This window comes from Sorex fumeus, unplaced genomic scaffold, assembly GCF_029834395.1.
Source record: "Sorex fumeus unplaced genomic scaffold, SorFum_2.1 ptg000044l, whole genome shotgun sequence".
Lineage (NCBI taxonomy): Eukaryota > Metazoa > Chordata > Mammalia > Eulipotyphla > Soricidae > Sorex > Sorex fumeus.
The window spans coordinates 20,192,428-20,218,719 of NW_026606101.1; the positions used below are offsets into that span (position 1 = coordinate 20,192,428).

General features: G+C 44.7%; 1 protein-coding gene across 3 annotated transcripts in view; it reads left to right on the forward strand.

The window, feature by feature from the left end:
- Nucleotides 1-1,264: 1,264 nt before the first annotated feature.
- The window catches only part of PTPRA (protein tyrosine phosphatase receptor type A), a 140,050-nt gene continuing 115,022 nt past the window's right edge, over nt 1,265-26,292 (forward strand). For 2 of the 3 annotated variants that reach the window (XM_056121200.1, XM_056121201.1), the window contains exon 1: nt 1,354-1,478. The gene's annotated coding sequence lies outside the window, so the exon portion shown is untranslated. Of the gene's footprint in view, nt 1,479-26,292 lie in introns of all 3 variants that reach the window. The other variant, XM_056121203.1, reaches the window with a different exon arrangement.

The following is a 26,292-nucleotide window of genomic DNA, read 5'->3' on the forward strand; positions in this document are numbered from 1 at the left end:
AACTCTGAACAGTGGGTGTGTGGAAGTCCTATCTGGCTGCCCCCGGGGGGCTTAGAGAGGAGACTGGGCAAGTGGCCTCTGGGCTGGAGAACTTATCGGGCCAAGACACCTTGCATTAGGCCGTTTCAGGACACTTCCGGGCCTGCAGAGTGGGGGAGAGAGATACAACTCCCACTCAGGGAGGGGCTTTCCTGCTGGGAAGGGGCTGGACTCGGGAAGGTCCAGCACACCCCTTCTTCCTCTTCCCAGACTATGCTCTCGTGTCATAGGAACTGGAGTAGACAGATGTCCAAGCAGTTCTAAGTTAGCACCCCACTACTGGGAATGTCCGGGACTGGAAGTGGTAGGGACATCAACTCAGTGGAGGTGGTGGCAACTGCTGTGGGCTCCTTCTGGGCTGACACGTCCCCACTTCTGCTAGGAAGTGCCACCAGCCACAGACCATTACCCACGGGTGCACAGAACACATCCCACTCCCCCCTGACCTTCAGACTTCGCGCTTCCCTGGAAGAGATCCACTGTTCAGGGCACCCCCATCAGAGCGCCACGTGTCCAGGATTCTATCCAGTTTTACCAGGCCATCTGGTAAATGTGGGGGAGATTTCCCTGGGGCTCGGGTGGGGACGGTGTGGGCTGACTTGACGAAAGATGGCACCCGCGGTGCCAGGCCCGTGCTAGCGGGCTTGGCAGGTTTCTCTCTCTCCACTGAGTTTCTTCGTGCTTTTAAATACCTGGCAGCAGTGAGCAAAAAACCAAAATCTTGTTTGTCGTTATTCTCTGATGGTTCCACCCACGGATGGAACTCAGGGCCGTATGCCTGCGTCACATGGGCTCTACCCTGGAGCTAGACCCCCAGCATTTGGAGAGAGGGCTGGCGCAGAGGGACTTTGGAAAGCTAGTTTTTGAGTTCAAGGCCCTTCTGGTCGCTAGACCGGACCCTAGGGGCTAAGCTACTCTTCGATCTCAGTTTCTGCATCTGTAACTTGGGAAGGAAGCCAAGGTCCAGGAGCCTGTTGGAAGTCTCAGGTGCACGCGTGGCCGCGGAGAGAAGCCGAGGGCGCGGGCGCGGCGGGAGTGGGGGGGCGGGCGGGGGAAAGCTCCGGGAAGCCGGGGACCCGCGCAGGGGGCGGGGCTCGCGCGGGACGGGCCCCGCCCCCTCCGCGGCGGGGCCAACCGGCGCCCGTCTCTGAACAGCCAATGAGGAGGGGCCTTACAGCCCAGGCCCGGTCGGGAGCGAGGCTGCGGCGAGTGCGGCGCTGACAGAAACGCGCGCGCCTTCGGGCTCGGACCCCGGACCGCCGCCGCCGCCGCCGCCGCCGCCGCCGGGCGCGCGCCCCCGTCGCCCCCCCGTCCGCGCCTTCCGCCCGCCATGGAGGCGAGGCCGCCGCCGCCGCCGCGGGGCTCGGAGCCGCGGGCCGGGCGGCGGCCCTGAGGGCGTGTGGCGGGCCGAGCCGCGTCCCCGCCCAGCGCCGGGCTCGGTGAGTGCAGGCGGCCGCCGGGGGGCTCGGGCCGGGGGTGGGGGGGGCTGCGGGGGGCGCGCTGCCGCCGCTGCCGCCGAGTTCTCGCCCCGGAGGGCCCCCCCCGCGCCCCCGGCCCGGGCCGCCGCCGCCTCCCTGCGGGGCCGGGCCGGATCGGGCCGGGCCGGGCAATTCGGGGAGCCGGTTTCCAGTCGCGGAGCCCACGGAGGGGCGCTCCCCTGGGCCCGTTCTGGATGCGTGCCGTCAAGACGATTTTTTGTGGGGGGAGGGGGAGGGGGAGGGGAGGGGGCGCCGGGAAGTCGTTTCTGATCTTATTTCCCGAAGCTTTAAAAAAAAAAATCATCAAGGGAGAACCGAGTCCCGGGTTTGCCGGGGGGGGGGTGGTTTGATGTACGTATGTGTGTATGTTTGTATGTATTTGTTTGGGGGGGGGACCGATGGGAGGCCGAGGATCGAACCTGGGTCTCCGCGTGCGAGGCCAGCGCCGTCCCCGCTGTGCTGTGGGCTCTCGGGGGTGGGGTGGGGTGGGGTGGGGGGGTGTTTTCCGAGCGCAGGGATGCTGTTTATTGGGCAGGCCAGAGGAGAGGCATGCTGGAACCCAGCGCTCGGGTGTGTATGGGGAGGGGGTGGCGGGGGTCCTGGGGGAGCCGTGGAGCCGCACCCCTGGGGGTGGGGGACGCACTTCTCTGGCCCCCTGCGCGCCGGGAAGCAGCCCGGCGCTTAGTAGAGGGTGGGTGAGGAAAGGAGCGGCCGTGGGAGATGGGTGAGCATCCTCCTGCCTGGCCACTCCTTTCAAAAACACGGAGCTGATGCTGTCATCTGTTGACTTAAACGTGCCCTCGCTCCCCTTCTCCCCCGGGGAGGAAGGAAGCCCGCCGTGCCGTGCCTCTCTTGCCCGCTCCGACTTTCAGCGTCCTTCGCCCGCCTGAACTCCCACTCCTCGGCGCCCTCCTCGGCCCTTTCCCCTCCGTCAGTCCCCGCGTGTGCAGCCCTTTCGCTCGTTTTCGTGGATTTGCTTGCAGGGATGCGCCTTCCTCTTCGCCCTTCCCTGCCCAGTTCTCTCTCTCTCTCTCTCTCTCTCTCTCTCTCTCTCTCTCTCTCTCTCTCTCTCTCTCAAGCCTGTCGGGTTTGAGAAGGTTCTTGACAGCAAGAGCTGCGAGGTCCTGCTCATCTCTCCGTATCCCGTGCTGTCTTGGCTCTTCCTGTTGGTGGCCTCCGAACTCCCCAAATCTTGGCCCTGTTTACTTCCAGGTACCTTTCTTCTGGATCTTTTCTGAGTTTCGTGGAGGCCTGCTTGGAGTGCAGGAGAAAGATTGTGAGTGTCTCTGATTCGGGGTTTCACTGTTGCCCCTCCCATCCAACGGCCTTAAACTGTGGGCAGGCAGAAACCGAAAAGTTGGTCCCGCTAGCCTCCAGTCGGCTCCACTGACTCCCATTAGCCCAGAGCCCCACGGTCTTTTTGCATCTTTGCCTCCAAAATTGGCCTGGCAGACATGTGCAGGCCTAGACATGCTGGCATATGTGTGATTGTATTATTGTGCGCCTTTTAGCCTCTTATTTGCTATCCAGGTGAAGTTTAGAACCAGAAAAGACAATCGTCTGAGTTCAGTACATTCACGTGCTTTCCATTTGCCAGATGAATTGCTTGGATTACAAGATAAAAAGTGAGAAAGTCACATTCTTTATGTTAATTTTTTTTTTTTTTTTTACTTTTTTAACACATGCAGAGGTGCTCAGGGCTTACTCCTGGTTCTTTGCTTAGGGATCACTTCGGGCTGTGATCAGGGGCCCATATGTGGTGCTGGACATTGAACCAGAATCACTCATATGCAAGGCAAGCACCTTAACCCCTGTGCTATCTTCCCGGCCCCACATTTTTTACTTTTGAGGAGCTCGCAGTCTAATGAAAGCCAGGAGATGCAGATTCTTCACATCACAGGTGTCATGAGAATAATGATAGCTATTTTGTTTGCTTTGCAACAGACTTTGTGATAAAGTTTCCCATGAATTATTTTGTTTAATATTTTCAATGGTTACAGAAGGGCTTATTCTTTCCTGGGGGGGGGGGGAAGCAAGCAATACAGTGGACAGATGAGGGTATTGTAAAGATTAAAATCTTGGCAGCCTTTGTGTGTGTGGGGGGGCATACCTGGTGATGCTCAGGGTCTACTTTTGGTTCAGTTCTTGGGGGTTGTTCCCTGAGGTACTTGGTGCCCTATATGTGAAGCCAGAAATTGTACCTGGGTCTCCTTGCATGCACATCATGCACTCAGCCCCTGGCTATCACTGCCATCCTTCCTCTTTTTGCAGTTTGTTTCAGAGCATCTCCCTAGCCATAGTCAAACTCTTGGGCCGAAATGCTTTATCTCCTAGTATGGTCACTGGGTTTCACAAACTCAGCTGGGGAGTCCTCCGTTCCCCCCCCAAAAAAAACCCAAGTTGACTTTAAGTGCATAATTCTTAGTTATGATTAGATATTGTAGCACTGCACATATTTCAAATCTGAATGAACTTCGGTTTTTTCCCAGAATATAAATTAAACTTAATATTTTAAATTTATTAGCTTTTATTTATAATAGTATTGGCTGTATTGTCAATAAAATATAGCCACATAAATTGTTGGTGTTATAAACTAATCCGACCTGTCTGGATAGTAGTTTAGCATTGAAGCTGTGCCCTGACTCAGTGAGTCCACTTTAGGGGAAAGAATCCAAGAAAATAATCACAAAGAAGTATTTGAATAAGGATACACAGAAATATCATTTATAATAGTATAAAAGTAGTCAGACTGAGGAGATAGTTCAAAGGGTGGGAGTGCATACTTCGTATATGGGAGTTTCAGGTTCAATCCCTGGTACCATGTTGTCCCTTGAATAGTATGGGAAGTGGCCCCTGAGCTATGCTGGGTGTCGCCTACATCCCCCTTCTCGAAGAAGAAAACAAATTACAAATTGCATAAGTGCTGATTTATTACTACACAAAAGATTATCCTGTGATTTTTAAATAATAAAGACAAATAGGCACAAAATAGTTTGTACTCTTTTTTAAAAAAGTCATATTATTGGGGCTGGAAAGGTAATGCAACAGATGAGGTCTTTACCTTGCATATGATCATTCAAGGTTCAATCTGTGGCACCCTGAGTGTGTGCTAGTGACAAACTCCAGTTCTTCATTTTACTGATTACAGCTATAAAGTCTTTACCTTGGGGTTAATGGAGATAAAGTGTCCTTGAGTTCACTCCCTAGCATTTACTCTCAAGTGTGGTCTCCAGCACCAACAACTCGGGGTGGCCCCTATAAAAAGTCTGGAACAGGGATATAGCTCAGAGAGACAGTGCAAGCCTTGGTTGCATGACCCCAGAGTTGTTCCTTGCACTTTTTGAATCTCTGGTGGCCTCCAGAGGTGCCACCTATTTGGCCTGAACACCACTGGTCCCAAATAATACCACATTGTCCAGCCCAAGCACCAAATCTTCAGACCAGGTATGCTTGGGCCTGAATGCTTCGGCCTGGAGTACTACCAGCTAGGCCAAAAACACTGTTTTGGGAGCCGAGGGAGATAAAGGACTTTGCATATACTATGCCTAAGTTGAATTGCCAGCAATACATGGTATGCCCAAGCACTGTTGGGGTGGCCACAGTGGACTCGGGCACCACCGGGCCCCGGGCAGCACTGAACCATCAGGTCTGCCCTGCCCAGTGGAGCATCATCATGTATGTGTAAGGCCCTGAGTCCAGTCCCAGTGTTGCATGGCTTCTGGAACACAGCCAAGTGTATCCCTGATGAGCTCTGTTGAGCATGGCTCCTGTTAACTTTATAAGTGTTTTTTTTTTTTTTTTGGTTAATTTTTGGTGGTGAGAGGCTTGGGGCCACACCCAGTGGTGCTGCTCAGGGATCACTCCTGGCTCTGTGCTCAGGGAGCCATATGAAGTGCTGGGGATGGAACCTGGTTGGCAGCATGCAAGGCCAGTGCCCTACATGCTGTTTTATTGCTTCAGCCCAGCTTTTTTAATTTTAAAAAGCAAGATTTATATCTATATACACTCACAAGTGGATGTGAATTTAGAGCACAGTTTCCCAAAGTTGGTAATACCAATTTTGGGGGAGGGGGCACTGGAATAATTGAGGGGGGTGGGTTGAGCCTGTTTATTTCCTTAAAGAAGGTGGATTGTAGATTTCCAGAGGAGCATGGAGTGATGCCTCCCCTATACCCCACCTCCGGAAAGAGAGCAATAGGCCAAATAATTTTTTTTCTTTTTCTAGTTTTGGAGCCACACCCAGCAGAGCTCAGGGGCTACTCCCAGCTCTGTGCTCTAAGAGTGATCCTGGCAGTATTCAGGAATACTGAATACTGTGGTTTAGGAATGGAACTCGGACCTCCTGCCAGTAAAACATGCACTCTAGCCTGTTGAACTCTCTCTCTGGTCCCTGGGATCCACTGATTTTAGAGTTGAATAAATAACAGTTCTTTGTGTAAAAGATTTTCTTCTATAAAGCCTACATTAAAACAAATTTCAGTGTTGGTTATTTATGGGTAAGCTGTTCAATTTCATTAAGTGATACATTATTGCTATTTTTGTTGTACTTGCACTCATTTTTTAAAAAAAGTCAGCCTTGGCATTTAGAAACATTTATTAGTTACTGCAGTAGAAATGACAAGATTCTATATTTGACCAACTTCCTCCTTATAACTCAAATTTCACCTGCATCTCATTTTTTCCACATGAAAGTAGAGAAAAATAATGCCACAATGTTTACAAATTGACTGCAGGCCCTTCCAATGAAAGGTGCTGGGCAAATACAAATACCAGAGCTGTTTAAAAAACAGCCTCCACCCACAGTGACTATCTTACACAAGTCTCTTTATCCTTCTGGGCCTCAGTGTCTCCCTCTGTAAATCAGAAGAAATAGACTGGGATTAAATAGGAGTTAGTGGTAAAGTGAGGAGAAGGTAGGCTTGTGATAGCTAAAAAAGTATCCCAGGTGATGTGCATATTCTGATGAACATCCAAGTTATATTCCCATTTTCAGGGGAGAGGATGAGTTAGTACATAGCCTCCTTGAAGCTGTGGTTATTTGTTTACATATCTAAAAGTTAAATGGGCATATTCTTTGATCTAGTTCACTTCTACTCATATTGCTCAGATAATTTTATACATAAATACAACAAAGTATCTACCAGAATATATTCATTGAAACTCTGTAATTGAAAAAACCTGTAAACAACTTAAATGTTTGACCAGAGGATGTGCTACAAATTAGAGTTCAGTAATACAATAAGTAAAAGATGTCTGTTTAAAAAAATGAATGGCTCTTTATGTACTTATATGGAATGACTTCCTAAATGCATTAAGTTAAAAAAAAAAGTAAGGTGTGGCTGGTATGTATGGATAGGTAGACACATTACAAAGGAACAGTGTCTGTAAGGCTGCAGAAATTAAAAACTTCATTCAGCTCTGGGGAGGAGATCAGCCTAGGACAGAGACTTATTTTTCTCTATGAACCCTTTTGTACAACTGGAATTTTCTTAATTGTGTTTACTGTCTTCCTGAAACTGAGGAGGATCCTGTTGGCCTGGGAGACTGTGATTCTCCTCTGTAGGCCCTAGCCACTAACTTCTAAACTGTATGAATATCCACATCTGAAATCTCCCTCATAGTCCCAAAAGAAATTTTCAAAGTCCAGTGAGCCTACATTCCTAACTACCTTAAAATTTCCCAGTGTGACCAGGAAGATAGTATAGAGGTTAAGGTGCATGACTTTCACACTGCTGACCTGGATTCTATCCCTGAGCACTGCTGGTTATGACCCAAAACCCTTAAAAAAAAAAAATCCTGCTAGTGGTTCTCCAAAGCCCATTTCCTCCCTCCTCCCCCCCTTCCCTCCCCTTACACCTCTGTGCTTAGGAGTGCCAAAGACTGCAAAAACCCAAACTCTTAACACTCCACATAGCGTCTTCAAGCTAACCCTGATCTCATCTCCTGTCCTCCCTTTTCCCAAGGACAGTGTGTTCCTTCTAGCTTCAGGTCATCTTGTACTACTTCTATATCTGTTCACTGCGCACAAGCTCAGACTCCCAGGAAACCTTTCTGGGAGACACCAGAGCTACATCCCATTGGTGCTTGCTGGCCATTGCAGATGCCAAAGACCAAATTCACCTCCTTTGAGCTGTCTTTCTAGCCACTTTCATGCTTGCCCCAACTTGTTTTTGAAGAAAGACATGACTGATGGTGCAGAAATATTGTTAAAATTTAAGATTACATCATATTGGTATGACATACAAGACTAGAGGCTGTTCAGTTTAAGATACTAGACAGGCCAGAATCTGGGGATAGACACCAGAGTAACATGGATACAAAGTCTCCTTTTGACATCAATCTACAGTTGCTGTAGACAAATACTAATCATTTTATGTTTGTTTTATTTTGGGGGGGCCACATTTGGCGGTGCTCAGGGACCAATCCTAGCAAGGCTCAGAGGACCATATGGGGTGCAGGGGATTGAACTTAGACTGGCCATGTGCAAGGCAAGCTTCTTACCTGTTGTACTATCTCTCAGGCCCTAAATAATATGTTAATGTGGTGTGAATTGAGGGGAATAATAGGATAGATGGATCTGAGAGGAATAATAATTGTGAGTGCTTAAAGAAGTTCAAGAGTTAAAGAACATTTTACAAAGCTCCTGAACTGGGAAGGGATTTGGTGTTGCAGTGAATCTCTAACTTGAATATTCTTGAATAAACCATTCTGAATCAAGCCAACTCTTGATTCAGTATGTCTAGGGAGTCTGACTTGAGAATCTGTATTACTAACCAGTTCCCTTGAGGCAGATGCTACACATGGGTAGATCACATCCTAGTTAAGAGTTTGCTGAACACCAGAGACAGTAACTGACCATGGCGAATAGAATACTGCATTTTAGATTCACCTGGGGCATTTTCTAAAATTAAGAATATCCTACATGCAAATATTCCACCCTTAGATGTATCTGAGAATGAGGATTTGTATATATGTATAAACTTCCTTGGTGATTGTAATGTGCAGTTGGAGTTGAGAACCGTTGGGCTAGAAGCAGGCAAAATTGAGGGTTCTGTGTGCCTTACCAAGATTTTGTGCTTTCTTGTTTGTTTTGAGCCACACCCAGCTATGCTCAAGTGTCACTCCTGACTCTACACTCAGGAATCAATCCTGACAGTGCTCAGAGGACTCTGGGATGCTGGGGATTGATTGATTCTGTGTGCGAAGCAAGAATCCTACCTGCTGTACTGTTTCTCTGACCCAAGATTTTGTACTTTATCCTGAAGGTGATTTAAGACAGAAGGGGTGTGTGTGTGTGTGTGTGTGTGTGTGTGTGTGTGTGAGAGAGAGAGAGAGAGAGAGAGAATGTGAAGCAAGAGTTTTAATTGAAATTTATTTAGATGTGAAGGGAAAGAAAGTGAGAAATCCATGTTGAGAGAGAACACAGGCTTCTCCAGAGTGAAATAAGCAAAGAACCGTAGAGAAAAGCAAGATTCAAGTTCAAGGAAGAACAGGGGCTTGAAGAGTAAGCCAGCCATTGAAGAAAATTAGTGAATTGATTTGATTTGCAGTTGTAAAAAAGTTAATTGTGGATGCAGTTTAGGTCATTAGTTTTCAAAGTGAAGTAAATGTTACCTTATAAATTCACTGAAATTTAAAAACTTTGTACTTCTTAAAAATATATATTTAGAAACAAATGGTAAATTTAGGGATTATTATTGGCATCCTCTTGGGTTTGTAGGTCAAACAGCATTAGTGTGTTAATGACAGAACCATAGGTGTCCTGAAAGAAGAGAAAGGAGTTCTGCTGTGAGCACGCTGAGCCATGTTGATCCATTTGCTTTCAGTTTATGGCAGAATTTGGATAGCAGTTTGTATTATACAGTTTTCATTAAATTTAACTTGCTAAAATGAGTAAGACTTAAAATGATTCCTGCAAATAAGCTAGCCATTGAAGAAAATTACAATTTTGTTTCGTGGGCCACACCCAGTGGTGCTCAGGGGCTTATTCCTCACTCTGCACTCAGGGATCACTCCTAGTGGGGCTCTGGGGCCCATACGTGATGCCAGGGATGGAACCCTGTTTGGCAGCAATTTACCCACTGTTCTATCTCTCTGGCCCTCTGTTGGTGGGCTTTTAAATCAGGCTAAATAAGTCAGCTGTTACTACTTTGGGAAATATCACTGAAGAATATTTGAAACACAGACTTACATATTCTATCATTAATAGGAATCTTGTTTAAGAAGGTGTAAAGCATTGTGATATTAGATGTGAGGCCGTCACTGATACATTTTAAAACTAAGCACCTGGAACATTAAAAAAAAAAAACGGGACCAGAGCAATAGATAGTACAGCAGGTAGGGCATTACACGCGGCTGACCTGGGTTTGATCCCTGGCATCCCATATGGTCCCCCGAGCACTGTCAGGAGTAGTTCCTGAGTGCAGAACCAGGAGTAACCCCTGAGTATTGCTGGGTGTGATCCAAAAAGCAAGCACTGTAGCGCTGTCCACTGTCCTCCTGTTGTTCATTGATTTACTCAAACGGACACTAGTAATATCTTCATTGTAAGACTTGTTGTTACTGTTTTTGGCATATTGAATACGCCACGGGGAACTTGCCAGGCTCTGCCGTGTAGGCGAGATACTCTCGGTAGCTTGTCAGGCTTTCCAAGAGGGACGGAGGAATCGAACCCGGGTCGGCTGCATGCAAGGCAAATGCCTTCCCCAAACACCGCCAGGAGTAATTCCTGAGTGCATGAGCCAGGAGTAACCCCTGTGCATCGCTGGGTGTGACACAAAAAGCAAAAAAAACAAAACAAAACAAAACTCTTATATGTACCCCCCACCCCCATGATGTTTGATGGGCTGTAAATAGATGCTATACAAAATTTTATTTGTGTGTGTACTTTTTTCCCCACCGCTTTTTGGGTCACACCCAGCGATGCACAGGGGTTACTCCTGGCTCATGCACTCAGGAATTACTCCTGGCGGTGCTCAGGGGACTATATAGGATGCTGGAAATTGAACCCAGGCTGTCTGGGTGCAAGGCAAACACCCTACCTGCTGTGCTTCGTTCCAACCCCAATATACAAAATTTTAATGATTGAAGTATATGTTGAAATTTCTTGTTCTTAGGAAAGACAAAAAGGCTCATATTATTGGCAAGTTCCTCATGTCTCCTCACCTTCCCAAAAGGCTTTCTTTTGTTGCTGTTTGGAGTTATACCCAGTGTTGCTTGGAGATTGAGCCTGGCACTCTCACACAGGGAGATGTGCTTTAGACTCTTGAGTTATCTCCTTGGCCCATGAAGAGGTTCTCTTTTTAAAACATTGATATCCAGAATAGCAAGCTGAGTGAGATGAGTGAGGAGAGGGACATATGTAGAATGACTGTATTCATTTGTGGGATTAAAAAAAAAAGTATGAAACTAATATCCAAGGCTAGGGAAAATGGGCCAGGAGGACTGGTCAGTGGTTGGAAATTACCACAAGGGTATGGGGGAGTAGAGGGTAGTTAAGATAGAGGAGGGTCCATTATGACATTAGTTGGAAAGGATCACTCTGGACAAGAACTGAGTGTTGAAAGTAGGTAAAGGGATATACACAAAGAGGTAACCTTTCAGTATCTGTATTGCAAACCATAATGCATAGTATGAAAGAGGAGAGAGAAAGAAGACAGGTGCCTGCCCTAGAGGCAGGCAGGGATGGGGGATAGTTTGGGGTGGTGGGAAGGAAACTGGAAACATTGGTGCTGGGAAATTACACTGGTAGAGAATGGGTGTTGGAACATTGTATAACTGAAACCCTATCATAAACAGCTTTGTAATGCTCTCACTATGATTCAGTGAAATAAAAAAATTTATATTTAAAAAACATTGATGTCATACATGGAAAGTATGTCAAGAAACCAAAACGCAGTCCTCTGTCAGCAAATACTTGGAAGATGCACAGAAAACGTTGCTGAATTCATAAGGGTACCAGTTTTCAGTTACATTCTCACCAACATTTGTTAATTACTCTTGACCCTTTTTTGGCTGAATGTTATGAGAGAAGGGTCTCCAGAGCAGTGTTTAGGAGACCCCAGGGCCACTGTAAACCTACCTGGCTTTGTGGGCCTGAAGTTTCAGTGCTCTGGTCTGGCAGTGCATTGCCTCAAGGGTCAAGTGGTGCTGGGGAATAGCTATTTGGTATCTTTTGATCTTATTATAGTGAGTTCATAAAGTGATATCTTATTATGGTTGACTTACATTTCCCTAACGACTCATCTCATTGTCATTTTTTTGCACTTGTAATAACTAATAATTTTATGTGTTAAAAACTTGAAACCAGAGCGAGAGACACAGTTATGGCCTTTGTCTTACATGCAGCCAACCTCAGGTTCAGTTCTCAGCCCTACATGTTCCCTCAGATACTGCCACAGTAGCCTTTAAGCACAGAGGAAAGAGTGCTCCCTGAGTACTGCTAAGTATGGCTCAAAAACCCAAAACAAAAACAACATGAAAACATAATTTTTCATGAAAACAAACAAAAATCTCCAAATACAATTCTAAAACCATTTCTAGTTGATTCAGTGAAATAAGGGACCCAGACAACGATTATCACTGACTGTTAATGACTATTAAAACTCTTCAGAGGAGGGCCAGATCAATAGTACAGGGATAGAATATTTGCCTTGCATGCAGTACACCGGGTTTGAACCCCAGCATCCCAGATTCTAACCTGAGCAGCCCAGAGCACTGGAGCACTGCCAGGAGTAAACCCTGAGCACTACTGGGTGTGGTCCCAAAACAAAGACCTCTTTCAGGAGGACTTTAATTTAGAATCAGGGCCCTCTATCTCCTGATCAGTCATACCATCTCAAAAATGGGTACAGCTAGATTTCATATTACTCCATTTGGTACAATAGGAAAATTTATAACACTGTTCATTAGTCTTTTTTCCCTCCTTTGGTTTTGGGGCAGTGCTCAGGGGCTACCCCCAGTGTGATACATAAGAGCAGGGTGGTCACTTCAGGCAATAATTGGGTAACTATGTGCTGCAGGGGATCATACCCAGGCCTCCTGCATGCAAGCATGTACACTATCTTCTGGGATCTCATTAAATATTCTTGCCCCCCCCCCAAAATCAAATCTGATTCTGATTGAAGATTTGTATTTAATAACCAGTTTACAGAATGTGATTAGTTATTTCAGTTCGTGAATCTCCTGTTTTTTCTTTTTTGTATTGAGGATTTAATGTAGTGCCTCTCAATATGTAACAGCCCCTCCCTCCCCCCCAAAAAACCTCCAAAACACCTCATTGTGAAATTCTGTCAGATGAACTTAGTTGCTACATATAAATGATAAGAAAAATGTGGAGAGTGGCAGGAGCAATATTACAGTGGATAGGGCATTTGCTTTGCATGCAGCTGACCCTGATTCAGTTCTGGAATTCCATATGTATGGTTTCCCGAACCTGACAGGAGTGATAGTAAATGCAGAGCCAGGAGTAAGCCCTGACACTGCAGGGTATGGTCCGAAAAAAAAAAAAAAACCACAAACCAAAAACTTCTCAAAAAAACACCACCCCCCAAAAAACCCAATAAAATAAAAAGTGAAGTGCTGTTAACAGATAGAAAATTTAAGGCATTAACTTTTATGTATAAACTTTATTCAGATTTCAAATCCCATTTCATAAAAACTGTAAAAAGTTTTTTATGAGACCTATTAGGAGAAATTTGAATACCACCTGTATGTTAGATAAGTTTTATTTATTTTATATGTATTTTTTCATAATACAGAGGTTAAGGCACTTGCCTTATATGCAGGTATCTGAGTTTGATCCCTGAAACCACATACGGTTCCTTGAGCATAGATAGGAGTGATCCCTGAGTATAGAGTACAGTTGGGTATACAGTTGGGTGTGTATATCCCTCAACAGGAAGTACTGATGAGCTGGAGAGAGAATACCAGAGGTTAAGGCACTTCTCCTGACCCTGGTTCCAATTCCTGACAGTTACAGACAGCTAATAGTCCCTGAGCACCTGCAGATGTAGCCTCGGGTGTTCCTCCCCCACTGAAACGAAGAGGTACTGAATATGTACAGAACTACATGCTGTCTGGAATTTGCCTTAAAATAGTTGTTTGAAGAGTTACAAACAAGATTTAATATATATATTGATTTTTTTGGTTTTTTTTTTTTTTTTGGCTTTTGAGTCATATCCGGCAGTGCTCAGGGGTTACTCCTGGCTCTCTGCTCAGGAATAATCACTCCTGGTGGGCCCAGGGGACAGATGGGATGCCAGGGATTGAAGCTGTGTTGGCTGTGTGCAAGGCAAGTACCTTATCTGCTGTACTATCTCTCTGGTCCCTATGAATAATTATGAAATCTGGGTAATAGTTAAAATAAGGGTTTGTCATATGATTCTGTTTTTTTTTTTAATTTATCTTTTTTGTGGATCTTTCTGGGCTGGAGCGATAGCACAGTGGGTAGGGCGTTTGCCTTGCATGCGGCCAACATGGCCGACCTGAGTTCGCTTCCTCAGCCCCTCTCGGAGAGCCCAGCAAGCTACCAAGAGTATCTCACCCTCACAGCAAAGCCTGGCAAGCTACCTGAGGTATTTGATATGACAAACACAGTAATAAGTCTCACAGTGTTACTGGGCCCGCTCCGGCAAATCGATAAACAACGGGAGGACAGTGACAGCGACAATGGTTCTATGTTATGTGGTTCAACTAATTGAGGAAAGCTGCTTTAGAGCAAGTAGTGGTTAATAGAATTCTTTTTTATCTGTTATCTCTGGGTCTGGAGCCATAGCACAGCAGGTAGGGCATTTGCCTTGCACGCGACTCACCCGGGTTTGATTCCTCCACCCTTCTCGGAGAGCCCGGCAATCTTCCAAGAGTATCTCGCCTGCACAGCAGAGCCTGGCAAGCTCCCCGTGGCTTATTTGATATGCCAAAAACAGTACCAACAAGTCTCACAAAGGAGACGTTACTGGTGCACGCTCGAGCAAATCGGTGAACAATGGGAGGACAGTGCTGCAGGTAGTGCTGTTATCTCTGAATTTTCTTTTATAGGGATCATACCCATGGTGTTCATTGTGTCTGCAGTACCACGGATGGAAGTCAGGTCCCTGTTCTACCACTTGGGCGTTCTCCCTGCTCCTTATATCTGGAATTTTTTGGTTTTTGGGGCCACACTCAGTGGTTCTCAGACTTACTCCTCGCTTTGCTCACAGGGATCACTCCTGGCAGGCTCAGAGGGCTATATGGCATGCTTAGGGTGAAACTATGCTTCAGTCCCTATCTCTGAAATTTTTAATGTCTGAGGGGGCTTTGTGCCTAGAAAGGACTATGCTTCATCTTAACTTGGATTTAAATAATATTTTGTTTACTTAAGTAGCAAATAAAGCCCACTTTCAGATTTGTAATTGTAGTTTCATGTATTGTAAATTTTGTTTAGAAATAACAGTTTTCACTCATCTTTCAGTTTTACGTTAAACCTAATAGGTTAAATTTGTGCTCACTAGAGTTTCTGGCACAGCCCAACTTGGAATGTGTTATTTCTTTTCTTTACACTACTCTCTCTCTTATTTCCTAAATAAAACTATTTACTAAAATATTTTTGTTCATACCCCTTCATCTGAATTAAATTACCTTTGATGTTTGAAATACATTTATTAGGCTAGAGTTACTATCTTAACCCACAAAATAATTTCAGTAGTATTAAAAAGTTAATTTCTTGGGGTAGAGTGATGGTACAGCGGGGAGGGTGTTGACCTTGCATGCAACGGTCCAGGGTTCGCTTCTCCAGCATCCCATATGGTCCCTGAGCCTTCTTGGATATAATTCCTGAATGCAGAGCCAGGAGTAACTCCTGAGCATTGCCGGGTGTGACCCAAAAAACAAAAATTTCTTATTTATTTGGGCGGAGGGTGTGAGCCACACCTGGTATACAGAGGGACAACTCCTTGTGCTGTGCTCAGGAGTGACCCCTGGCACTGCTCAGGGGGTCATGTGTGATGTGGAGATTCTAACCAAGGCTGTGCCTGCTATAGTCATATGCAAGGCAAATACCATCTTTCTAGCCCTAAAAGTTAATTTCCGTGTATAAATAATTTTGTATATGGGCTACAGCTTCCTGTGCTCAGGGCTCACTCCTGGCTCTACTGGTTTTTCTGTATCTCTCTTTGGCCACTCATTTCCCTTGAGGCTCCTTCTTTGAGCACTCTTTGGTTCACCAAAGATTCCATCCTTAGCCATCTTAGGTTTCATCCTAAACATTCTTCCTGGAAGCACATGCCTGTGATTATGGTTTCAGCTTCCTTCTATTTGTTATTGAGGAGAAAATTTGCTAATACAGACCTGGATGATAGCCCACAATTTATTGGTCATCTCCGGTGAGCTGTTTGCCAGGCTCAGAACTAATCTTCTCTTCTCTTTGTGTGGGTTTTTGTTGTTATTTTTGATGCTCTCTATCTTAATGAGTAAACCGTACTAGAAACTTGGGGGATGATGTTCATCTGGCTGGTTATGTGTTTTTGTCTGAAGGTTCCCTGCAATTCACCATTTCTTCTGTTCTCCGGTTCAGGTTTTTATCTTGTGCAGATGATTATTGCAGATTCCCTAGATGTCTGCTCAGTATTACTTCCTAGTTCTGAGTTATTTATTATATTCCTGCCAAAAGTGATCTTTTTGACTTCCTTATTTAATTATTGCACTCCACAGCTTAAAATCCTCTGGATAAAATCCAAATTTCTTATCAGAGCAAATTTCCTTGATCACACCCTTCTTACCCATTTTAGCCCTCTCTTTTCCCTTTGACTGTGCCATGCTCTTTCAGGCCTTCTGTTAGGATTGTCCATTTCCTTCTGTACCTAGCATTATCACTTCTTAGGTTAGAAATTAATTCCTCCAGTCTGTATTTCTCTACTCTGGTCTTGGTGTAGAGTCTGTGCTTATTTCTGTCATTCACTTTCATATAGTTGATAATTCATATACATTGTCTGATAGTCCATACACAATGGCATTGAAGACAAATGGTCTCAGAAGGGTCCTGGTGTCCTGGAGTGTAGTAACAATGTAGTTTTGCTGTGGAAAAATCATTATTACTTACACTTTGAATTTGGTTGCAGCAGATGAGTTCACTTAGCTGTTCAGTGATTCTAACCAGATTTGATACTCAAAGCTGTCACTGTCACTGTCACTGTCCTCCTGTTGTTCATCAGTTTGCTCGGGCGGGCCCAGGAACGTCTCCATTGTAGACTTGTTACTGTGTTTGGCATATCGAATATGTCACGGGTAGCTTGCCAGGCTTTGCTGTGCGGGCAAGATATTCTGTAGCTTGCCGAGCTCTCCGAGAGGGGTGGAGGAATCGAACACGGCTCGGCCGGGCCAGCTGCGCACAAGGCAAACATCCTGCCGCTGTGCTATTGCTCTGGCCCACTCAAAGCTGATTTTTAAAAATTTTTACATTTAAAAATTTTTTAAATTTATTATTTTATTAAAGCCCTGTGATTTACAAAGTCATTTATAGTTGAGTTTTAGACATGCTGTACTGCACTGCTGATACCACTATCATCATCAACTTCCTCTAGCTGAGATACAAGGCTCTGTGATTTCTTACCACTACCACTGCCCTGTGATGACTGTATTGTGGGCTAGGTGGACAGAACAAAGAATAAGGTTAATAGAATGAAGTCCTTGGTGGCAGCCAGAGCCATCTCTGAGTCTGTGGATTCACCACAGCAGGTCTGAGTATGTGAAATGTGAGGTGTGACCAAGTAGCATTGAGTGGAGTTGTGGGCACAGAGTGTGGATATGGCATCAGAGGTCTGGCAGGGAGATTTCCGGAACTCAGATGGAAGGAAGGGAATCTGGCTCATAGTTCTTCCAAATGTAAAGTGATAAGATACTTGATAGTCTAAGATCCTTCGCTCCCTAAAATTACCTAATTCTAAAGTACTGTAATTTCTAAAATATAGGACCAGTGGAGAAAGTTCTTGTGATGTAGTTCACTTGAAGAGATTTAAGTAATTTATATATATGCATTTGTGGCTGAGTGTAGAGACTGTTTTGTAGCTCTAGAAAGATACTGAAAAATAACGATAAAAGGTAATAATTACCTCTTGGTGCAGTGGGGAACTGAATAACTGGTAAGAAGGATACTGCCCATTTGCTGTATATTCTTTTGTATTTTCTTTTATGTATGTGTCTTTGGGCCATATCTGGTGGTGCTCAGTACTTACTATTGACTGCTCAGGGATCACTCATGGTAATGCTCAGAAGATCATATGTGGTGCAGGGATCCAGCTAGAGACAGCTATGTGCAAGTGCCTTAATCCTGTACTATCTCTCTGGTCTTTCCCTCCCTCCCTCCCTCCCTCCCTCTCCTACCCACTGTACTGTTCTGGCCCCTGGCCTTTCGTTTATATTGTTGATATTTTTTTTGTTGTTTTTAAATTCACCTAGTGCTTCTCCTGGTTCAGGGATGAGGGGTCACTCCTAGCAGTGCTTAGGAGCAATGGGGCAGTACATATACAGTGGTAGGAATGAAGCCAGGATTGACCAAATGCAAGGCAAGCATTTTAATCCTGTTCTGTCTTATCTGTCCCTGGTTTTTATATGATATCAATTACCTGCCTAATAAGGTAAGGTTTAAAGGACTGGCAATATAGTACAACCTTGTGTTGCCTTGAACACAAGGTTTGATCAGGGCTTGATCCCTCAAACCAGAGTTTGATCTCTCAACTCCAGCCCTGCTGCAAGTGATCCCTGAACACAGCTGGGAGTAAGCCCTGAGCACCGTGAGGTATTGCCCCATAAAGTAAAAGATAAAGGTAAAGGTAAAGGCCCTCCCGTTGATCGTCGATTTGCTCGAGTGGGCCCAGTAACGTCTCCATTGGAGACTTTGTTGTTACTGTGTTTGGCATATCGAATACTCTCAGTAGCTTGCCAGGCTCTCCGAGAGGGGCGGAGAAATCAAACTCGGGTCGGCCATGTTGGCCGCTTGTAAGGTGAACGCCCTACCTCTGTGCTATTGCTCCAGCCCATAAAGTAAATTAATTAAAATTGTATATATTTTTTAAAAAAGATAAGATTTTAATAGGTAGCTATAATCATAAAGCCAGGGTAAAGTTAGGTTTCAGAGTAAGAAAGAGATGGGACCTGGGGGTGTTAGTAGTATAGAGGTGGTAGTGATTGATTTTTATTTGTTTGGTTTTGGGCCTCACCCAGCAGTGCTCAGGGTTTACTCCCTGCTCTACACTTAGGGATTACCCCTGGTGGACTCGAGGGACCATATGGGGTACTGGGATTGAATCAGGGTTGGCTGCGTGCAAGGCCAGTGCCCTCCCTGTTGTACTATAACTTTGGCCCCCAAAGGTGGTAGTTATTTAAAGGCTCAAATTATATATTAGGTATCTAGTAGGATGTTCTTGTTTGAAACTTTTTAGTAATGTGACATATAAGCATATAAACTGTCTACCTTATGTTATGTATTGGTAATGTTAGTGCCCATGTTTGTATATACATTTGGGATCATGAATTATTAGTCGCTATTAGTTTGTGGGACCAGTGGAACACCGTATAGTGCAGAGCATACTGGGAAATGTCTTTGCAGTTGTTTGAATGGGAAATTGTGGAAGAATTAGTGCTATATGGTGTTGACCATTAGACATGCCAAGCTAGAAAACAACAAAAACTGTTAAGGTTGTCAGTATCACACTCATGAGTGGTGATTTCATTTTAGCTTTGAGTATCACGATTAGGACGATCACGATCAGGACCATCCTGTTGTTCGTCAATTGCCTTTAGCAGGCCCCAGTAACATCTCCTTCATCCTAGCCCTGAAATTTTTTTTAAAAGTGCCATATCAAAGCTCATTCAGGGTTAGGAGAATGAGACCCATCATTGTTACTGGTATTTGGCATATTGATTATGCCACGGGGAGTTTGCCAGGCTCTGCCGTGTGGGCAGGATGCATTCAGTAGCCTGCCAGTTTGTCCAAAGTAAGAACGAGATAATAAGATGTTGCACAGCCGCAAATGTGCCACGCACTTCCGGGAGCTGGGTTTTATAGTCTCTGGGTCTTAGCTGTTGATGGGATTACATGGCACCAGGGGGCCAGTTGGTGGGTGTGACCCCTGCCTACTGGAATATGGAGGATCTGGGTGGAGGATGTTCAGCCCTGATCTGAGCAGGCTTGGAGATCTCAGCCCCGGGACCCGCATGGCTTTGTTCCTCTACTGGTACCTTCATGCCTGTGGAGAGTGGTCTCAGCATGGTGGTGGCTGGTTCTGGAGGTCTTCGGCTGCTGGAGCCCTGGTTGGTGCAGGGAGGGAAACTCAATCCGCTCCCCTCCAAGGGGCCCTGGCGAGGACAGCCAGGCGCGGGGGCAGGAGACTCTGCTTTGAGTATATTGTTATCTATTGATGTTTTGAATTTAATTCCTTTCATTTTTCTATGTTTTTAATTTTTTTATTTTTTTCCTCATTTTTTATAATTTTATTTATTGAATCACTATGAGAGCAGTTACAAAGCTTTTGGGTCTAAGTCTCAGTCATACAATGAAACACCCATACCTTCACCAGTGCCCATTCTCCACCCCCAACAACCCCAGTATACCCCCATCCCACACCCTCCCCCTACCTGTGGGGCAGATGATTTCTACTCTACTTTGATCACATTCAATATTTTGACACCAGACCCACCATTATTATTTGAGATTTTACCCCAACACTCAGATCTGCTGAAAAGGCAACAGTAGACAATTTGTTTTCTGTTGCTGGTTATGAATAACATAGGATGTCGCATGGCTGCAGTAGTGGCCGCGTGATTTTGAAATTCCGAAATTTTAACACTTAAATCTGGAGGGATTTCTGTCGAAACCTGCTGGATTTCGAGATTTGCTCTTGAGTCTCTGGGATCATGGCCGTTAAGAAGCTTGATTAGGAGCCAGAAAGGCCGTTCATGGATGATGAGTTGGGGTCTCATTGGGGTGGGGAGGACAGGACCAGCTCCACCCCCATCCCGTGAGGCCCAAAATGTCTCATCACTACTGGCCCAAACCTGACTGTCCAATGGCCTCTGGAGGATGACGGCCACCGAGCCAGGGGGAAGCAGGCGGAGGGACACCACCTTTTCCCCTCTGGGGTTGCCTGGCGACAGTAACCTACTGCATGGTCAGGACGCATTTCTGCCAAAAGCCGCTGGGTTTTGAGATTTGTTTCTGAGTCTCTGGGATCATGGGCATTAAGCAGCTTGATCAGGAACCAGAGGGGCTGTTCGTGGCCAATGACTTGGGGTCTTGTTGGGGTGGGGAGGACAGGATCGGCTCCACCCCTATCCCGTGAGGCCCCTTAGTGTCTCGTCACTGGGGATCCAAACCTGACTGTTCAGTGGCCTTTGGAGGATGGCGACAACTGGGCTGCTAGGCGGAACAGGCCAAGGCATGAAACCTATTCCCACCTGGGTTGGCCCAGCACCGGTAACCTACTGCAGGGACTGGATGCATTTCTGCCAAAAGCCGTTGGGTTTCAAGATTTGTTTCTGAGTCTCTGGGATCATGGCCATTAAGCAGTTCAGTCAGGAACCAGAGAGGCCATGCTTCCTATTATATAGCTGAACCAGAGGTGGTTTGTGGGTGTGTCTCCCACATACCTAACTTTTGGCCTTTTACTTTCTTGGTAAATGTTGCCCCGAGGTTTTGGGGTCTGGCCAAAGGCACAGCAGCAATTTTGGGGTATCTGGAAGTCTGAAGGTGCCATCAGGCTGCTGATGCACTCGCCTCACAGGTACAGACCGACCTGCTGGCGGCACCATACCCCCATTTCTATGTTTTTTATATGTTTCTATGTTTTTTAGGTTTGTTTTTGTTCTGTAGTTTCATTGGTTTCTGAGCACAGAGCCAGGAGTAAGCCCTAAGCATTGCTGAACGTGACCCAAAACCTAACTAAATAACAAAATCTGGGAACACATGACTGGTAGACTACATTCTTCTCATCTTCTGCAGTTATTAAATTTTATATTTCCAGGGGTTGGCAAATTTTATACTTGTTTATGTACTGATACCTATTGTGTAATCTTGTAGCCCAGTTAAAAATTTTATAAAATATGAATAGAAAGTTTTTGTGTGTGTGTGTTTTGGGCTTACCCTTGATTCTGTACTCAGGATTCACTCCTGGCGGACTTGGGGGTTCATGTGGTGTGCTGTGAATGGAACCTGGGTCAGCTGAGTGCAGGTACTCGCCCTACCTGCTATAATATTGCTCCAGCCCTAGAGTTATTTTTAAGGAAATTAAGTTGAATATCATGAAGGCATTGGATAAATGCAAATCGCCTCTTCTCCCAAGGTACTATCTTATTAGTTCTGGGCTTGAATACTTATTTGTGTTTTGGTTTTGAGTACACCCAGCAGTACTCAGGGCTTACTTGTGGCTCTATGCTTAGGAATCTCTCCTGGTGATCCTTAGGGGGCCATATGTGGTGCTGGGGACAGGTCTGGGATTGGTTGTATGCAAGACAAGTGCCTAAACTCCTGTCCTATATCTCTAGCCGCAGATGGTGAATTTTTGAAATGTCACCATTCCTTCTGTATTTGTCATTTGGCATCTTATTGTAAGGAAAAGCTTGGTACAAATTTTTTTTTTTAAAGTTTAGGGCCTGAAGAGTTAATGCAGCAAGTAAGATGGTTGCAAGCAGTTAACCCAGGTTCAATCCCCAACACCCAATGCCGCAGCCTTGCCAGGGGTTATTTCTGAGACAGGAGTAAGTCCTGAGCACTGCTGGATGTAGCCCCAAAACAAAATAAAAGAAAAAACCTCTTAACAAATTAATATGGACCCCTGGGATTCTATGTTATTAGTGTTTTCATTTGCATTGTTGCTCAGATTGTCGTAGATTTAGTCTGTGGGAACACTGTGAAACTGACTCCTATCCGTTTTTATCATGTGCCTGTCACTAGGATTACTGGCCTTTAATTTTTTTTCATTATATATTTATTTATTTATTTATTGCTTTTTGGGTCACACCTGGTGATGCACAGGGGTTATTCCTGGCTCTGCACTCAGGAGTTACTCCTGGCGGTGCTCAGGGGACCATATGGGATGCTGGGAATCGAACCCAGGTTGACTGCGTGCAAGGCAGAGGCCCTACCCGCTGTGCTATCTCTCCAGCCCCCTGACCTTTAATTTTTTTCCAGTTCTTTTGTTTTGAGTCAGACCTAATTGTGCTCAGAACTTACTCCTGGCTCTGTGCTCAAGGATCACTCCTGAAAGTGCTGAGGGGACAGTATGTGATGCCAGGGATTAAATAGGATTGACTGGCTGGAAGGCTAGCACCTTACTGCCTGTATTCTCTCTGCCCTGGCTTTTCTTGTTTGGTTTATCTTCTTTCATTATCCATTTTCATAATCAACTATTTCATCAAGAACTTTGGGTTTTTGTATTAAAGAATATATTTAGAAAATAAGATCTGGATGCCAGGTTTGTTCTTTGTTACTGGGATATCATTGCTCTTTGGTGCTATTAGAGGTCAGAAGTAGAGGATATTGTTTAAAAAATTTACCTAGGATTGAGTTTTGCTCCATGGCTTGGAGGTCAGCCACACACTCTAGGGGAAAAGGGAGCTTAGATAGAGAAAGGAGCACCAAATAAAGGGTGTTGGGAGGATCCTCCCAGGATGGGAGAAGCATGCTGAAAGTAGATTATAGACCAAACATGATTGCCACTCAATGCCTCTTTTGCAAACCACAACACCCAAAAGGAGAGAGAGAACAAAAGGGAATACCCTGCCACAGAGGCAGGGTGGGATGGGGGGTGGGGTGGGGGATGGGAGGGATACTGGGACCCGTGGTGGTCGAAAATGGGCACTGGTGGAGGGATGGGTGTTTGATCATTGTACAATTGAAACCCAAGCACAAAAATTTGTAAATCTACAACTGTACCTCATGGTGTTTCACTAACAAAAATTTTAAAAAAAACAAATGTAAATGATGGAGAATGGGCACTGGTGGAGGGATGAGTACTGGATCATTGTATAACTGAAACCCAAGCACAAAAATTTGTAAGTCTACAACTGTACCTCATGGTGTTTCACTAATGAAAATTAAAAAAAAATTACCTGGGATTTATTTATAGGTATAATTGAGTTAGGAAGAAATAGCCAATGCCATTGAAGAAAATTTATTTTTTATTTATTTTATTTTATTTTTTAAATTTTTTTTTATTAGTGAAACACCATGAGGTACAGTTGTAGATTTACAATTTTTTGTGCTTGGGTTTGATTATACAATGATCAGATACCCATCCCTCCACCAGTGCCCATTTTCCACCACCATGGGTAATATCCCCCCCACCCCCATCCCCCCATCCCCCCCTGCCTCTGTGGCAGGGCAATCCCCTGTGTTCTCTCTCTCCTTTTGGGTGTTGTGGTCTGCGAAAGAGGCATTGAGTGGCAAACATGTGAAAATTTATTTTTTAAATTAAAAAAAAATTTTTAATCGAATCACCATGAGCTGTGCTTACAAAGCTTTCATGTTTGAGTTTCAGTCATACAATGATAGAACACCCATCCCTCCACCAGTGTATATTTTCTACCACCAATGTCCCCAGTATCCTTCTCCCCACCCCCATTCCACCTCACCCCCTGCCTCTATGGCAGGCAATTTCCTTTTTTCTTTCTTTCTACTTTGGGGTATCATGGTTTGCAATACAGATACGGAGTAACCATTATGCTTGGTCTGAAGGAAGTTTATTACTTAAGTTCCCCAAAGGCAGGAACACACCTAGTTGTGCAGGACCAGGGAAAGTTCCAGGTTTAGTCAGAAGACAGAAGGAACTAAGGGAAAGTGTGGATGAGTGACTTTATTTCTCTTTTTGGGACATGTGGGTCGTGGTGGAGTGTGTGTTTGGGCCATATGGGTTGGTGATCAGAGCATATTGCCTCTGCACTCAAGAGTGATCACTCCTGGGGCTGGAGTGATAACACAGCGGGTAGGGTGTTTGCCTTGCACACGGCCAACCCGATTTTGATTCCCAGCATCCCATCTGGTCCCCTGAGCACTGCCAGGAGTAATTCCTGAGTGCAGGACCAGGAGTAACCTCTGAGCATTGCCGGGTGTGACCCAAAAAGCAGGAAAAATAAAAGAGTCATCACTCCTGGTGGTGCTTGGGGGTCTGACAGTATTCAGGGCTTACTCCTGGCTCTGTGCTCAAGAATCACTCCTGCTAGGGTTCAAGGGACCATGTGGCATGCCAGGGATCAAACTGTGGTCAGCTGTGTGCAGAGCAAGAACTGTTGCTCCAACCAAGGCATTACTGTAAAATACTGTAACCTCTATATTACCTCTCCAACCAGAGCCTTTTTTTCTCCAGTGACAGGAAGTTGATAGGTAGGAATGTCTCCTGTTGGGCAGGAAGTAAAACCCAGATGTCAGTGGTTGGAGGAATTTTTATACAATTCACATGTGTTGTATAAATGTACACACACGTCTGTAGATACTGAAAACTACAATTTAATTTTAATTTAGTTCTAACACTGCAGAAGTTTGTTCTAGTATTTACTCTTTCTATGATCTTGGAGGATCAGGCCGTCTCCTTTTTAACCCATCCTCCAGGTAACAATCTCCTGATCTCAGGGGCTATTTTTTTTTTTTACCCAGCTTCACTAAAAGTACTGTTGAGCTGTCCTCTCTGATTATATGAACCATCTTTGTATACTTACAGCCTTTGCCCAGTTCCAATATGCATAAATTTTTATTACCATGGTTTAAACGTAGTAAGTATGTAGTAGTTTTAAATTTTTTTAAAGGAAAACAAAAAAATTCTAAATTAAAAGTTAAGGAAGGAGAGCTAGTTCAGGTGTCAAGGCACTTGCCTTGCACATGTCCCACCCTGGTTTTTAATCATACCACATACGGCCCCAGAGCATTGCCCTGAGTGATCCCTGAGCACAGAGCCAGAAGAAAGCCCTTGACCACCTCTGAGTGTAACCCTGAAACTCCCCGAAAAAGAAGAAAAAATAAAGTAAAAATCCCCTAAAATTTCTCTGCCTTTTACTGAACTTCACATAATTCTGCGTTTCCTTCTGCCATTCCTATCAGAATAGTGGGTGGGTAGCCTAGAGGATATGTACAATAATGTATTTTTAGTTCTTTTGAACAGAGGAGTTGTTCTAGCCATTGCTATTGATGACAGGAAGTATATTAATAGCTCCAGGGAAGAAGGGGTGGGATGGTTCCTGGTTTAAAGGGAAGAAGGGTGGGATGGTTCCTGGTTTGAAAAGTTTGATAGGCTGTACTCTTGTGTATTTCATTAAGGTTTATTTGTACTCCATGGGAAGTTCTTCCTTTTATAGATGTAGTCTAGTAGTCTAGATGCATGGACTTGTAACATGTTACAAAGTAGAGATCTTTTTATAAGTATATTCAATTTATTTCTTAGTTTTAAAGTCTTTTATTTAGAAGTTTGTAACACTTAAAAGATTCTTCTAGATGTACAAAATCTGTGTAGAGATTTAGATGGTAGCATGTAGTTTTATACTAACTTCTGAAGATATTAAATATTGTTTCCTTTATTCATGGAATTCTTTTTGGGGGGTGGAGTATACCGTTGGGTGCTTGTGCTCATGTAAGGCAAGTACCTTATCTTTTGCACTTTATCTCCTCTGGCCCAGTTTTTGTTATTGTTGTTTTTATTATTGTTTTCAAGTATAACCTTGATTGTGGTATTTTTCACTTTTGGATTTTTTGTGTGATTTTTTTTAAAGAAGATTGAAATAAAAATATCTTTATGAATCAAGATAATCTCTGTAAACC